At 36.8% G+C, this 9,823-nt stretch overlaps 1 non-coding gene across 1 annotated transcript; it reads right to left on the bottom strand.

Moving 5' to 3' along the window:
- Positions 1 to 9,353: 9,353 nt before the first annotated feature.
- On the bottom strand, positions 9,354 to 9,427 carry TRNAV-AAC. The gene has a single exon. It is a non-coding gene; the product is annotated as a tRNA-Val (tRNA).
- Positions 9,428 to 9,823: the final 396 nt, after the last annotated feature.

Below are 9,823 nucleotides of genomic sequence, written 5' to 3'. Positions count from 1 at the left end.
ATGATTAAGAATAGAATGTCAAAGAAACGGAGTGTATAAAGCAGTAAAAAAGTGCTTAACATCGAAAAAAAATGTTTCGTTCCTCCTTCCAACTAACGTCTCTAGTTGATCAATACAGATATATGTGGACCAATTAACCCCGAGTCCTTCAGCGAAAATAGGTATTTCATTTCCTTTATCGATGATCACTCACGGAAAACTTAGGCTTACTATCTGAAAGGAAAATCCAAGGCATTCGAGGTGTTAAAAAATTTCAAAGTAACGGTGGAGAAGGAAACTGGTAGACACATCAAAGCTGTACGATCCGATAGATGTGGCTAGTATACTTCGACGGCTTTCATGGAGTACTGCGAGGAGCAAGGCATAAGGTGATTTTTAACCGCACCGTACACCCCTCAATAAAATGGTGTGGCCGAGAGAAAGAACCGGGCCATTCTCGACATGGTTATCTCAATGCTTAAGAGAAAAAGGATGTCGAAGGAATTTTGGGCAGAAGCCGTGCAATGCACCATCTACGTACAAAATCGATGTCCACATGCAAAGTTAGATGATCAAACACCACAAGAGGCTTGGAACGGACAAAAGCCTACAATTTCTCACCCTTAAAGTGTTCGGTAGTGTGGCTTATGCTCACGTACCGGACCAACGAAGAACGAAGCTCGAAGACAAAAGCAAAAGGTATATCTTTATTTGATATGATGAGAAGACAAAAGGATACAAGCTACTTGACCCGATTAGTAAGATGATGATAGTGAGTCACAATGTGCGAGTAAATGAAGCAAGCGAATGGGATTGGAACAATTCGACGGATGTCAACATCGAAGTAGGAGAATCATCAGTTGCTACACCAACAGACTCAGAAATTTTCAATGATGAAGATGAACCACGACAACCCAAAATGCGGAGTTTGCGAGTTTTGTATGACTCAACTAATGAGGTACACCTTGTATGTCTTATGGCAGATGCTGAAAATATCAGCTTTGAAGAGGCGGTGCGAGACACGAAGTGGCAAACCGATTCATCGCAACAACACATGGGAAGTGACAAAATTACCGGTAGGAAGTCAGCCCATAGGTGGGAAGTGGGTATTCAAGAAAAAGATGAATGCTCAAGGCGAGATTGAACGGTACAAGGCGCGACTTGTTGCGAAGGGATACAAGCAAAAGGCGGGAATCGACTATGACGAAGTGTTTGTTCCCATCGCTAGAATGGAGACAATCTGATTGATCATTTCCCAAGCAGCCCAATTCAAATGGCCGATTTTTCAAATGGATGTCAAGTCAGCATTCTTGAATGGTGTGCTTAAAGAAGAAGTATACCTCGAACAACCTCCCGGGTATGTGAAAATTGGAGAAGAGAAGAAGGTACTAAAATTGAAGAAGGCGCTTTACGGGTTGAAACAAGCACCACGAGGATGGAATACTCGTATCGACACATACTTCAAGGAGAACGGGTACAAGCAATGTCCCCACGAACATTCACATTATACAAAGAAGAGTGGAGGCGATGTGATACTTGTCGCTCTCTATGTCGATGACCTCATCTTCTCAGGCAACAATAATGAAATGATAGAAGAGTTCAAAAGCACAATGACGCGAGAATTTGAGATGACAGACTTGAGCTTGTTAAAGTTTTTCCTCGGTTTGGAGGTTAAACAAGGAGAAACATGTATTTTTATATCACAGGAGAAATATGCAAAGGAAATTTTGAAGAAGTACAAGATGAAAAATTGCAACCCGGTATCTACACCAATGGAACCAGGTGCAAAGCTCTCAAAGTACGATGAAGGAGAACGAATAGATGCAAATAGGTACAGAAGCCTGGTGGGAAGCCTTCGCAATCTTACATGCACAAGGCTAGATCTTTCATTAAGTGTTGGCATAATAAGCCGGTTCATGGAGGAGCCAATTTATTCACATTGAAAGGCGTTGAAGCGAGTTCTCGATACGTCCAAGGAACATTGTCACTTGGGTTATTCTACTGAAAAACAGAATATTACAAGTTAGTCGATTACTCTGACAGTGATTGGTGCGGAGACATAGACGATCGAAAAAGTACATCGGGTTATGTATTCTTCATGGGCAACACAGCATTTACTTGGCTTTCAAAGAAGCAACCGATCGTGACACTCTCGACGTGTGAAGCTGAGTATGTAGCAGCATCTTGATGTGTGTGTCACGTAATATGGCTTAGAAACTTGTTGAGTAAGATGAAGCAAAAGCATCGAGGTGCAACCGTAATACAAGTTGACAACAAATCAGCAATTGAGTTGGCCAAGAACCTAGTAAACCGTGAAAGAAGCAAACACATTGACGTTCGATTAAATTTAATCTGAGATCATGTGAAGGAAGGAAACGTGAAATTGCTGCATGTGGCAAGTCAGGATCAAGTTGCGGACATCTTTACAAAACCGCTACCGAAAGTACTTTTTGACAAATACAAGAAGACAATTGGCATGGCAGACGACAAGAGCATTGAAGTTTATGTGGGGGAGTTTTGTTGGGAATAAACTTAAATGAAAAAAAGAAGAGAAGGGTAGTTTTTTATTTTGTTAAACTTAGTAAGACTTTTGAAATTTGAGTGAAAAGGCCAAAGAAAATATAAAGGGCCAAGAATCATTCCAGGAGAAAATGGGTGATGGGATAGCTAATTTTATATCTTAGAAACCCTATAAATTGATTCGTTTTTATTGTAAAATGCAAGAGGCAGAGAGCAAGAACAAGAGACAGAAAGCAAAGTGTACAGTGTAATAGAAAATAGCTTTTTCATAATTTCTTTTGTCCCCTTGTCTCTCCCCTCTTGACACCTCCTTCACAGGTTCGTGAGAGTTATTTAAACAAGTTGATTTCAGAGCAAGCGTCTATTTTCTACAAGTTGGTATCAGAGCCATTGTTATTTTCAACAAACTCAAAATCCCTAATCAAATTCAGGACTTTTATTCCACGAATCCTCTCATCTCCTTCATATTCCGCCTTGAGGTAATCCCAGATTTCCTTTGCTGTTTTGAGAGACATTATTCGCATGAAGATCATTTGAGATACGGCTGCAAATAGGCAAGCTTTTGTCTTTGATTTTCTTGTCTTCTTTTCCTTATGTGCTTTGATTTTGGCTACAATAGGATTTGCTAGAAGTGGAGGGACCTCGTAATCCTCTTCTATTGCTTTCCAAAGATCCAAAGCCTCCAAATAAGTCTCCATACGAACTTTTCACATTTGATAATTGTCTCCATCGAAGACTGGTGGTGCAACAGCTAAAAAACTGGATTCTCCTTCCATTTTGATCTCACAGATCCTTAAGAAGACGGCTTTGATACCAATTTGTTAGTGAAAGAATGAGTGATTGAATGGTTGAGGAGAAAATTGTATTATGAAGACCAAGAAAGGTCTAAATATATAGAGAGAATATAAAAAGATATTAAAAAATCTACCTAGAAATCTGCAGTAACAAACCAGTAAACAAATTAAAACTAAATCAACTCCTAACTACAACGAGATTTAATTAGATATTAGCTGATAGCAATCTAAACAAACACGTGATCTTTAACAGTCCAATTGATGATACAAAGGCTGTTTCTCTTACAATTTCATAATTATTTCATCTCTTGCATCATCTTAGGGTTGTTGGTTGCCTACGCTCGTTATTTGGTTGTCATAGTCTATATTTATTAAACGAAAGGTCTCCCACATTAGGGTAGTCGTAGTGGGGACCGACACTACTACAGGCATCGATGGTGCCACTTGTGGTACTCTAGGTAATGACAAGGCTAGGCCTATACGACCCTAATTTTCCTAATCAAATATAGATACTACTACATGCATGACATGGCTAATACGTGTGGAAAAGTCTATGAAAATATTTCATAAACGATGTCGTGGACTTAAACATTCATAATAAATTCATTAAAACAATATTTCTATGAACAATATAGCAAAAAATAGCTAATGTGAATTTAAATGAGATAAAAAAAAAATAAGGCGATGGCGTGATATAACCTAAAGACTACTAAAACAAACATGAACACAATACCCTAGCTTTGATCTCATGGCCTTCACCGCGACGCCGTCACATCCATACGAGAGTACCTTACCTGTACCTAAGAAAGAAGAGTAACATGCGACTTAGTATTTTAAGAAATAATCCATAAGTAACCCCACTGTTGAAGTAAGAAAAATGCAATCAAATGCAATATGGTGGGACCTATCATTTCATAAAACCATCATGACATGACTTTAAACTCAGTCCGGGCAGGGTTGAATGTGTAGTACTTTTATACACACAGCCCACGCACGTGCACATAGTCTCACCAGATAGACTCTTGTATATATTCCCTAGGCCTCATTCATCGGGTTAATGCACGCTCATGCTACCGGAAACAACATGGAGAAAGGACCCACGTAATATCACGACAAAAATAGATATCGTAATGTACGCATTCGTATTAATCACAATGGGAAAGTATCCTGGTGCAAATGACGCACATAAATGCATGAGGTCCCCATAGCTTAAAACCATGACATAAGTTTATGATTCAAGTCATACCTTCATTCATTCATGACATACAAAGTTTGTGAGACATGCATCCGTAATAATTGTCATATCTTCCCTAATTAACATAATTTACATAGCTTGGTGTATGAAGTTTTATGCATCATATCATCAATATCATAAATATAATTCCACAAGATGGTAACATGGTATAGTCGTATTATAGCATAGCTTATAACAATACATAATACGACATAGCGTAATTTATAACATAGCATAGCATCACATAATACATGCAAACAGTCATAATAATGACATGTGCAGGGTTCACTAAATTTCTTGAGTTGATGTTCGTTTTACCCTACTCGTCGAGGAATAGTTCCAAAACTAACTCCAAATCGACTTCCTCCATTTTCTTTTTTCTTCATCATGTTCTCCAAATTGGCGTTGGCTAGAAATAAAAGAAATGATAGTATGAAGATTGAGAAATAACACACACATCTTAAGCTTGGAATAACTCTAGGAACTTCTCCATCATCATTTTCATGTGATAAATGTTATCTCTCTAATGTGCAATTTCATCACTTATCGAACTAAAATCTATATAGATATTTTTTTTCTTTACTCAAGCTTTTGTCTAACTGCAAAGGCTCATAATATATCACTAGAGTTTTGTCGATCATGTACTTACCGAGCATAAACACGTGGAACACATGAAGTAGGGTAAACATTCTTGTATTGAGAAGTAAATTTGTATTTGTTTCAAGATCCTTATGTGTAGTAATGACTTAATTTAAAATAATTATAAATTCCACCTCTTAATTTTTAAAATCTACTTTAATTAAAAGAATTAAATTTATTTCACATGAAATTAAAATTATAAATATGAAACTTATCTTTTTAATAAAAGGTCGAATATTAACCAAAATGAACATATATCATTGGATTGGATTATATCATTGACTATAATGTTGGATTTGAATTTAAAAATAAATAAATAAATATATGCATATTAATTTCTTGTAGGTCAATTTCATTCTTTTTTTTTTTTTACTTTAATTTATTAGTCGTAATGGTCCCTCATGTAAATAACTGATACGAACCGTTATGACATTTTCATCGATAGTTGACATATACATTCATTGTTCAACAATTTATTTAACTTGCGTTTACTAATTCGGTCATAAAGAAAATTATAATTAAAAAAAACTTATACAAAGATAAATATTTAACCTAAACATTATTTCTAAATTATGATGAGTAGAAATTTAAGTTTAGTTATTAACATGTTTAGTTATTAACATTATTTCTAAATTGTTAAATTTAAGTTCAACAATTTTCATCGATAGTTATTATTTCTAAAAAACTACAATATTTGAATAGTTAAAGAGAAACTATTGGTTTATAATTTTTGTGCTTTACAATCAGGACAATGTGTAAGAGGAGGGATAAATTCTTTCAAAATTCATTGTCTGTGGCCTCACAAGGGAAGAAACTCGGTAACTAACTTCCAGGGCACCTCCTTTGTTTAGAAATAGTTAAAACTCAAACATTTATTTATTTTAGTTCAGTTTATTAGAGGTGCAAATTATAACTAGTTCATTATGTTTGGATTACAATAGTTAAGGGTGACTTGGATTTCAATGGACTTTCATTAAGGATATTGACGAAACATCAGCCTAAGCTAACAAGTAAGTGACCTTACTATCGGCATGGTTATATTTAATGTTGACACGTGCCCTGTGGTTCTGTACGTGTCATATATATTGATATGTGTGAATTGTCAGTGGATCGATATGCTTCCTATGTGTTATGTATATGTTTTAATATGTGAATCGTATGATAATAATTACGGGACGATGTGTTCAAGGATATGTTTGAGATAGGATACAAGAAGGATGCACAAAACGAAATGTAACGATAGGAATAAAATACGTTCATGAAACGTTAAGGTTAAGTTACGTACCAGAGTGGTATGTTTAAGAGAGATTGATGGAAGAATATGGTTAGGCTACGGGTAGAAAGGGATAGGTTTGTATAGATTGATAGAACGATAGTGTTAGGATTGATAGAACGATAGCGTTAGGTTAAGTTCTTGTGATGAGATGACTAAGGTACGTTCACGTAATGATATGTCTGTGATAAGTATAAGAACGTTAAGACTATGATAAGTTAGAGAATGATATGACTATGAAGTGTTTACGTTATGACTCGTTTATGATATGATACATTGTGATGCAATATGTCATGGTATGATGTGTATATGATGAAATGTTATGATAAAAGCATAGAACGTTATTTTAGGCCTCTTAAATTGTGTGTATACAACATGATATGAATGACATGAAATTATGATAAATGGCATGAAGTATAACCCCGTTAGAATTATGTATGATTTGAGAACTGAAGAATGAGAAACGATATGACATGAATGATGAACGGTATCTGAAACGATATGAAAAATGATATGATATGTACATAATGCTAGCGGGGTTGTATTAAAGGATAATGAAAATGGAAAAGTTTTGGGACCTCATGCATTATGTGTGCTCATGCATTTGGGGGGATACCCCTATCCCATCACGAGGGTACGAATGCGTACATCCAATGGCAGGACAATGATCGTTATGCTTTGCATAGCGCTGCCATGACGGTTACTAGTTTTAGCGCGTGTCCGGCCTAAGGGGCTCCTAGAGTATGCCCACCGGATAAGGAAGATGGCCCAGCGGTGTGCGAACTAGCTGGTGAGTCCATACTTGCACGTATGGGATGTGTGTAGAGTATATGGTACACGTCCAAAATTACTCGTTAGGACAGCACCGTAGGGAAAACGGAATGAAAGATAGGTCCCATCATCTCATTGCATGTGATTGTTGCATTTAACTCCAATAGTGGGGTCACTTACTAAGTATTTCTTTAAATACTCAACCAATGTGATACTACATTTTTTCAGGTTAAGGCAAGGCATTCCTATACGGCTGACGACGACATCGCAACTCGAGACCATGGCACATGCATAGGATAGTGGTATTTATTTTCTTAGACTTAGGCTAGAATAGAATGTTATTAACTTAAACTCTTATTCGTTTTATTTAGTCTTTTGTTGTGTCGTTTTAAAGATGTTTTCGAAACACGTAAGTCCATGGCTGTGTTTTAAGATAAAGGTTATGTTTTATGGAATTTTAATGAAGTCTTCCACATTCAATGTTTATGGTACGTATACAGTAGCGATCTTAAATTAAATAGAAAATTTTGGGTCGTTACAGACCCGGTCTGTGTACTTTGGGTCTTTTATATTTCGTTCGAAACAGTACCCCGAACCCTTCCTCCGTTTGTAACAAACCTTTAAGAATACATGTTTGCATTGCCTTTCAATTTGTTCTAGTCGAGATGTTGTTTGATTTTAAATTGCGTTATCTGAATGTTTAATTTTATTTTATTTTTAGTTTTATTTTCCTTTCTTTTTATTTTATTTTTGTCACGATTTGAGATTCGAAGCCTCGAAAATCACGTAATGAAAGACTCAATGACTCTTGGTCTAGCGAAAACAGTATTTGGATCAATAAACCTAGACCTCTGATACTAAGTTTAGTTCATAAATTTCTTGGCTAAATCAAGCATATAACCTGCTAACAATCATTCCACCCTAGTCCTTGTTGATTCCTACATGTATTTCTTCAATAAAAGTCCAAACAATTAATTACAAGTTCAATGTGTGTTCGAGGGCACGGTTCTCGGGCTTATCAAGTAAAAAGGCTCTTAAACATTGTTGTAGAGGTCTAAAATAAATATATGTGTGTTCGAGGGTACGGTTCTCGGGCTTATCAAGCTCGAAGGCTCTTAAACTTTCTCGTAGAGGTCCAAAATGAATCTGGATTATAAAAATAAAAATAAAAATAAAAATTGCAAAGATGGGGTCGCCCAGACTTGGGCTGGAGACCTTCAGTGTGTTAGACTGACGTGACAACCAACTACACCACGACACTGTTGGAAGCTTCCCAAGAAGGTCAGCCAAACTATAGAGTTAAGCCCAAACTTTCTAGAGAATAGAGAAAAGCCTGTGGAAACCTAACAGGAATTGGATGCGATGAGAGCCTACTAATAGTCTGCTTACGGAGTACTTTTTTACTCACTGCATTTTAGATTTTTTTTTCAGGTCTTCGCCAACTGTCGCTCAAGGTGGGAGAGCGTTTGAGACCTGCATTGTAACTTGAGGGTCGTTTATGATTATCGACCCGGTCTGTGTACTTTGGGTCTTTTATATTTCGTTAGAAACAGTACCCCTAACTTTTTCTCCATTTGTAACAAACCTTTAACAACACATGTTTGCATTACCTTTCAATTTGTTCTAATTGAGGTGTTGTTTGATTTTAAATTGCATTATCTAAATGTTTAATTTAATTTTACTTTTAGTTTTATTTTCCTTTCTTTTTTATTTTCGTCACGCTTTGAGATTTGAAGCCTCGAAAATCACATAACGAAGACTCAATGACTCTTGGTCTAGCGAAAACAGTTTGTTGGACCAATCAACCTAAACCTCTGATACTAATTTTAGTTCATAAATTTCTTGGCTAAATCAAGCATATAAGGTGCTAACAATCATTCCACCCTAGTCCTTGTTGATTCCTATAGGTATTTCTTCAATAAAAGTCCAAACAATTAATTACATGCTCAATGTGTGTTCGAGGGCACGGTTCTCGGGCCTATAAGCTCCAAGGCTCTTAAACTTTCACGTAGAGGTCTAAAATGAATCAATGTGTGTTCGAGGGCACGGTTCCCGGGCTTACCAAGCTCGAAGGCTCTTAAACTTTCTCGTAGAGGTCCAAAATGAATCCAGATTATTATTATAAAAATAAAAATTGCAAAGATGGCGTCGCCCAGACTTGAACTGGAGACCTTCAGTGTGTTAGACTGACGTGATAACCAACTACACCACGACACCGTTGGAAGCCTCACCAGAAGGTCAGCCAAACTATAGAGTTAAGCCCAAACTTCCTAGAGCCTAAAGAAAAGCCCGTGGAAACCTACCAGGAACTGGATGCGATGACAGCCTACAAGTAGGCTGCTTACCGAGTACTTTTTTACTCACCGCATTTTAGATTTCTTTTTCAGGTCTTCGCTAACTGTCGCTCGAGGTGGGGGAGCGTTCGAGAGCTGCATTGTCACTTGAGGGTCGTTTATGAGTGTCGACCCGGTTTGTGTACTTCGGGTCTTTTATATTTCGTTAGAAACAGTATCCCGAACTCTTTCTCCGTTTGTAACAAATTTTAACAACACTTGTTTGTGTTGCCTTTCAATTTGTTCTAGTCGAGGTGTTGTTTGATTTTAAATTGCATTA

Source organism: Cucurbita pepo, unplaced genomic scaffold (genome assembly GCF_002806865.2).
Source record: "Cucurbita pepo subsp. pepo cultivar mu-cu-16 unplaced genomic scaffold, ASM280686v2 Cp4.1_scaffold000274, whole genome shotgun sequence".
Taxonomy (NCBI): Eukaryota; Viridiplantae; Streptophyta; class Magnoliopsida; order Cucurbitales; family Cucurbitaceae; genus Cucurbita; species Cucurbita pepo.
This window is presented reverse-complemented; position numbering and strand designations above follow the sequence as displayed.